Source organism: Terrapene carolina, unplaced genomic scaffold (genome assembly GCF_002925995.2).
Source record: "Terrapene carolina triunguis isolate 2854851 unplaced genomic scaffold, T_m_triunguis-2.0 Scaffold17, whole genome shotgun sequence".
Taxonomy (NCBI): Eukaryota; Metazoa; Chordata; order Testudines; family Emydidae; genus Terrapene; species Terrapene triunguis.
Genome location: NW_020664368.1, coordinates 10,894,362 through 10,900,537, shown reverse-complemented (window position 1 = coordinate 10,900,537; position 6,176 = coordinate 10,894,362).

Sequence of the window (6,176 nt, the reverse complement as noted above, 5' to 3'; positions counted from 1 at the left end):
CCAGGCACAATGAGGGGGTTACCTTGGGTGGAGGCATAAAGCATCAGAACAAAGACCCCAAGACCCAGCCCCTGTGAGGAGAAGGGAAGTCTCTGAAATTAACAGACACCAGGGAGGAGGCTTGTGTTATCCCTCAGGGAAGGGGTTACATAAACATGACCCGAACCTCCCTCTACTTGCACCAGGAAGTACATATGTTGAAACCTATGATAAGATTATAGTGATTTACAATTCTGTTATTTAATAGTCCCAGTGGGGGAAAAAATCAGCTATCCAAAAGAAATTCTAGCTACAAATGAAGGTGACAGTAAAAATTAAAATGTCTGATGGCTGTCAGTTCGTTTAAAAAAGAAAAATAAGCTGATTTAGATATCTAAATCTTGTCTTGTAATTATCCACACTAGACTGCTCCTGTATTCATTTTACTTAGGTTAGGGTTACCATCAGTTATACTACCTAAAGTGAATGGATTGGGGAGAACCTTATGTTCCCAGGAAAATGTTTGTCATTGTGGATATAGTTTCCTACAGCATTTTCAACGTTTGTTTCCCTGTGATAGCATGGCAAAGTCTATGGAGAAAATTTTCAGTGTCCAGGAAAAGGTCTCCACTAACATGTTTGCACTGAGCTTAGATTGGAGAGTTTGTATTCAAGAATTCTGTAACACAGTAGAGACAGTAAAACTGGCAAGTAGTCCTGAATGGGGAAATCCTATTCATCATCTTTACTCCATAACCCGAGAATAAAATCATTCAAAGGACACTGTTTTTTCCTTCTTTTTTTTGTAATGTATTACACTAAGACATCATGAAACCGATAGTTTGTAATGTATTAGTGTAATATAAGCATCAGATCAACCAAACTCTAATGACATCTGACTCACAGCATCGTCTAGGGATAATGGATCCAGGGTTGGGCGCTTTTTTTCGTGTTGTGTGTTTTTTTTTTGAGTTAGAAGTCATATGATATTTCCTGATGCCAGTCTGATGGATTAACACTTAATTGGCTCTCTGGCATTATTTTTGGCATAATAGTGCCGGATTTATTACTCTGCAGTTCAACCCCACTAAGGGCCTGCCAACTGCAAAGCCACATTTCACAGTCAAGCTCAGATTAGCCCACATGATGAGAAAAACATTAATAATGTATGACTGGGGCTTGAAATACTACTTTATTTTTTCTAGGTAAGGAAAGGATGAAACTCCAGGATTTAAGAGACACAATCTGTTGTCTATGTAATACAGTGATAGTTTACAATAGTTTTTTTTTTTTTTAAATATAAGACAATGAGTTTTCAAGTTCGTGTTAGAGGAAATTGCTTTCTAATTTCCACTTCAAATAAAAAATCCAAAACAAGTTATAACAAGTTCTCCCAGCCTCGCCAGTGCTCCTGCATAGGCTACCTAGACTTACCTTGAGGCAATCAGGGGTACTGCATGGCCACTTACACTTTCCACCTCTTGAAGCAAGTGGCCAGGGAGTGGCAAGGAATGGGCAGAGATTTAGCTCCATCCCCACCTCAACATAGCAGTTCCCAGAGCTGAGTTGGCTCAGAAGAGGTAATAATTTAATGTTCATTTAAGCCAACAACAAATTATTTTCCCTGGAGTAAAGAGGAAATTATGTCTCTGGGTTCCTTCCTTGGGAGACTCCTGAGGTGACACAGCAGTGCAACACAGCACTCTCGGCCCAAGGGAAATGGGCAGCTAAGGTAGCTTTGCTTCCTTCTCCTATGCTGCTCTAGAGTGGCCCCTGAGGTAATTTAGACAGTTTTGGGGCCTAAGTTATAGCAGCTTGCTGGAGCTGCCTTATAGGACACGGTGCTGCCCAGAATCTCTACAGCACTCCATGTTGCAGCCCCTCCCACAGCACATCCTCTACACAAGGGCTGGTGGAAGGGTCATCAAAGACAGGCTTACAGCTGTCTTCTACCATACCCTTGCCATGGGAGCCCTCCCTCTACTAATACCAGGAAATTTAGAGCTCCTTATTTTCATTCCCAGCCCTTTGTTGGGGTGAGGGTCTCACCCTTAATTTAGATAAGAATGAAGTTATAAAGTATTTCATCTCAGGCATACAATAAGTACTGGTCTAGTGACAGACTTGTTCCTACTGAGTTCAGAAACTTTACATTCAACTCCTTAATAATTGCCTTGTTTTTAGAAATAAATGAGATGCATGCCAATGTGGAGGAGTGGGGGTAATTGTTGTTTATTTATTTTGCCTTTGACTTCCTTTATATCCACATGTGAGGTTTGGATGAAAATGTTTTATCATAAAAATTAATCAATCTAAGGGTTAAATGTTAATGCTCATGTTTATCACGAATATCACCTTCCTCCACAAATGGACCACCCGAGGAGTATTCAGTGGGATTAAGGGTGCCAGAGTCTGGTTTTGAGTGAATCAAATAGACACTCAGATCTGAAAACGATTGGAAATAATCTTGTGCTTAATGTTAACATCCTTATAAGTAATGCTTGAAAAGGTGATAAAGCTTGTACCTAAAGTCTATGGCACAATTCCCCTTTGCAACTATAGGCCCCAAATCCAGAAAGCAATTAAGCACATCCTAACATTTGGTTCTGAACTGGGATGCTTTCCTAGATCAGGGCCTAAAAATGGCCACTCTTCTGACTTAATAAAAAAGAATATGTTATCTGATGTGGTTTTGTAATGTGGATTTAGGTACCCAACATTAGGCACCTACATCTGAAAATTTTAATCTGAAGCCTTCACTGAAAACCCAGCTGTGGCAGTTACAAACTACCTAGATTATGATCTTGTTAGATGTTGCCTTGTGTCACATTGCATTGCAGTGCCTTATAACCAGCTTATCAGGTGACAGAATGTAATAACACAGTGTGTGATAGTGTGATACAACAGCTATAATGAAAGGTGAAAAGATGTTTCTTTGCTACCAAAACCTGAATGCAGAGCTCCATGTATCTTCATCAACTGATGACAGCATTGATTTAGCACGTTAGGCACTGCATCCTCTATATCCTTTACTCCAATTTCAGTTGTAGTCCTATTACATCATCAACTGCAGCGCAAAAAAAAAAAGAAAAAAAAATACAGAGAATCCTGAACTTGGATTCTGGAAGATAAGTGATAATTGTAGAAATCATCATAATGTCATGCCATTCCCATATTTGATCTTCTACATGCACGTCGCCTATTCTGTTAGGGACTGTGTATTTTACACTGTGTGCAGAATCAAGTACATTGCTGGCACTTCATCATCATCAAAGTTGATTTTCAAGTATTTTCATTTTTAAAGTGTGTTTATTTGAGATAAAATATATGCATTCTGATAATGGATTTGTATATGGAATAATTTTATATTCATTTATTTAAAAAGAAATCATAGCAGCTCAGCTTTGAACATGTGAATTAGTACACTTAAATGAAAAGGAGAAAGCTACTATCAGTTTGGCTATACAGTGGATACCTGATAAGAATATTTACTAATGGAGAGCAGCAAAATGGATGATGTGTTTACAGAGAGGCAAGAAATACTAGGTCAAATTCGGGTCTCTATTGTGCATGTTATACACTGTATGAGCACTATATCTTTACTTACACTATTTATATTGTTCCTGCAGTCCTCATGGTAAAAAAGCTGTTGCCAACTTTCGCCTGCATTTTTAGAGTGGCTTTAAGATAGCTCATTCCATTTGTACTATGTCATTTGCTAACTGTCCACATTGGAAATGCTGGATTCACTCATGCAAACCTGTAACATTATAATTATTTACAGGCATAGGCCCTAAATCTTAAGCACATTGAGTGAACACTAAAAATAGAATGTCTTTGTCCTAATGGGATATGCAATTGGAGTTAGATCATAAACTCACTGCTTATGATGGATTTAATAATATTTGTACTAAATCTTAAGAAAGTATTTGGTTTATTTTAAGATACCATATCTTAGGGCCCAATTCTTTTAGATGTTGAGAGCCTCTCTTCAATAAGAGATTTGATTTCAGTGGGACTTTAAGTTACTCAGCACCTTCCAAGGGGCATACGGCACCTCACAAGCTGATGTCTTTAATCTCTTAAAAGAAAATATAGGCAAATTCTATTATTTTCTAATGGTAATTAACCCAAAGCTGCTCTGAGGAAGTTTCAGAACAACTTTCCAATAGATAACCTCAATAAACATGCTTTTATAAAAGATAATTTACATTGTCACATACAGTTCCATGTTGCTCCTGGCAAGAGGTAATGATACTTACCTCCGTGACATGACCTTGAAAATTTTCAAAGAGACAAGGCAAAATGGGAATTGGGTGGCTAAAATCCAGTTCAACTCTCTGCAAATATAAATGTTCCGTGGAACCCAGCTGAATTCTCAACTCTACATGGGTACATGTTCACTTCAGCTGTACTTCTGCCAACATCAGCTTTAGAGACCCTGGTGGGGGGAGGAGGAGGGGGGAGTATTAGAAAAAAGCGCTCCTGTTTTTCTTCTGTGACAAGGCAAAGTGCTGGTGAACACTAAAATTTTATTTGTATTGCACGTGTTGTATGTTTGGAGAAGCACTGGTTTCATGGATCTGAAAGTGTAACTGGGACTGAGATTCAATGAGTTAATAAAAACTGTTAGTATGACATATTGGGATATTCTAACTTAAAGTATTCATTTAAATAGGCCCACAGCATAAATAGGGTTGCCATATGTCCAGTTTTTGACTGGAACACCTGGCTCTGGTCATAAGCGCTGACTGGGCCATTAAAAGTGTGGTCAGTAGTAAAGCAGGGGTAAGGCAGGGTTCCTACCTGGCTCCATGCAGTTCCTCGGAAGCAGCGACATGTCCCTCGGCTCCTAGGCAGAGGCGCGGCCAGGAGAGCTCCACGCGCTGTCTCCACCCCAAGTGCAGGCTCTACAGTTCCCATTGGCCGGGAACCATGGCCAATGGGAGCTCTGGAGGTGGTGCCTGCAGGTGGAGGCAGCGCACACTATGCAGAGCTGCCTTGCTTCGCTTCCACCTCGGAGCCGAGGGACATGTCACTGCTTCCAGGAGTCGCCCGAGGTAAGCGCCACCCAGAGCCCTCACCCCTCATCCCCTCCCTCACTCCAACCCCCTATCCTATCCCTGAGCCCCCTCCTGCACCCAAACTACCTCCCAGAGCTGGCACCCCGAACTCCCTCCCACTCCCCAACCCCTTGCCCCAGCTCAGAACCCACTCCTGCATGCCAAACCCCTCGGCCCCAGCCCAGAGCCCCTTCTTCACCCCAAACCCCTCATCCCTGGCCTCACCCCAGAGCCAGCACCCTCCAGCCCAGAGCTGGTATCCCCTCACACACCCTAACCCCCTTCCCCAGCCTGGAGTCCCCTCCTATGCCATGAATCCCTCATTTCTGGCCTCACCTCCTCCTGCACCCCAACCCCCTGCCCCAGCCTGGTGAAAGTGAGTGAGGGTGGGGGAGAGTGAGTGACAGAGGAAGGAGGGTTGGAGTGAGTGGGGGCGGGGCCTCGGGGTAGGGCAGGGCAGGGGTAGGAAAGGGGCAGAACCTCGGGGGAGGGGGAGGTGACGGGACAGGGCAAGGGTGTTTAATTTTGTGCAATTAGAAAGTTGGCAACCAAAGCATATATGAAAACTTATCACAGATACTAGGTTTTAAAAGGAAAACTTAATTAAACCATAACATTTGAAAAGTTCCGTAAAATCAAACTGCAAGTTCTTAGATGATTTCTTTTTTCTGTCAATGAAAACTGTAAATATAACACTGAATTTGGTGAATAAACAGTATAATGAGATGTAGGTCTGAGATTGTACCTGCTGCTACACAATATATTAATGAAATGTTAACTCCAGCAGTAAACAAGGTAAAATTATGCTCTAACTGGCATCATAGGGCTATTTAAATATTAGTTGCTAAGGTTAAGTTAAAATAGTTAGCATAATTTGATTATAAAAGTAATTTCAGTCAGGCAAGGCATTTAGGATGACAAAGCATTCCTAAATAAGCCCCAGTGGATTATTTAACCACAAATGTGATAAATCTTTTCTTCATTAATTAATCTTGTAAGTATTTTAAATGTAATTCCCACTAGTTCAGTTAATCTCTTCTCAGTGAACCAGAATTAAAGCACTTATAAGAGGATCAAGATTTGAACTGAGTATAACAACCTATGTTTCACAATTGATTTTTATCTCTTAACAGG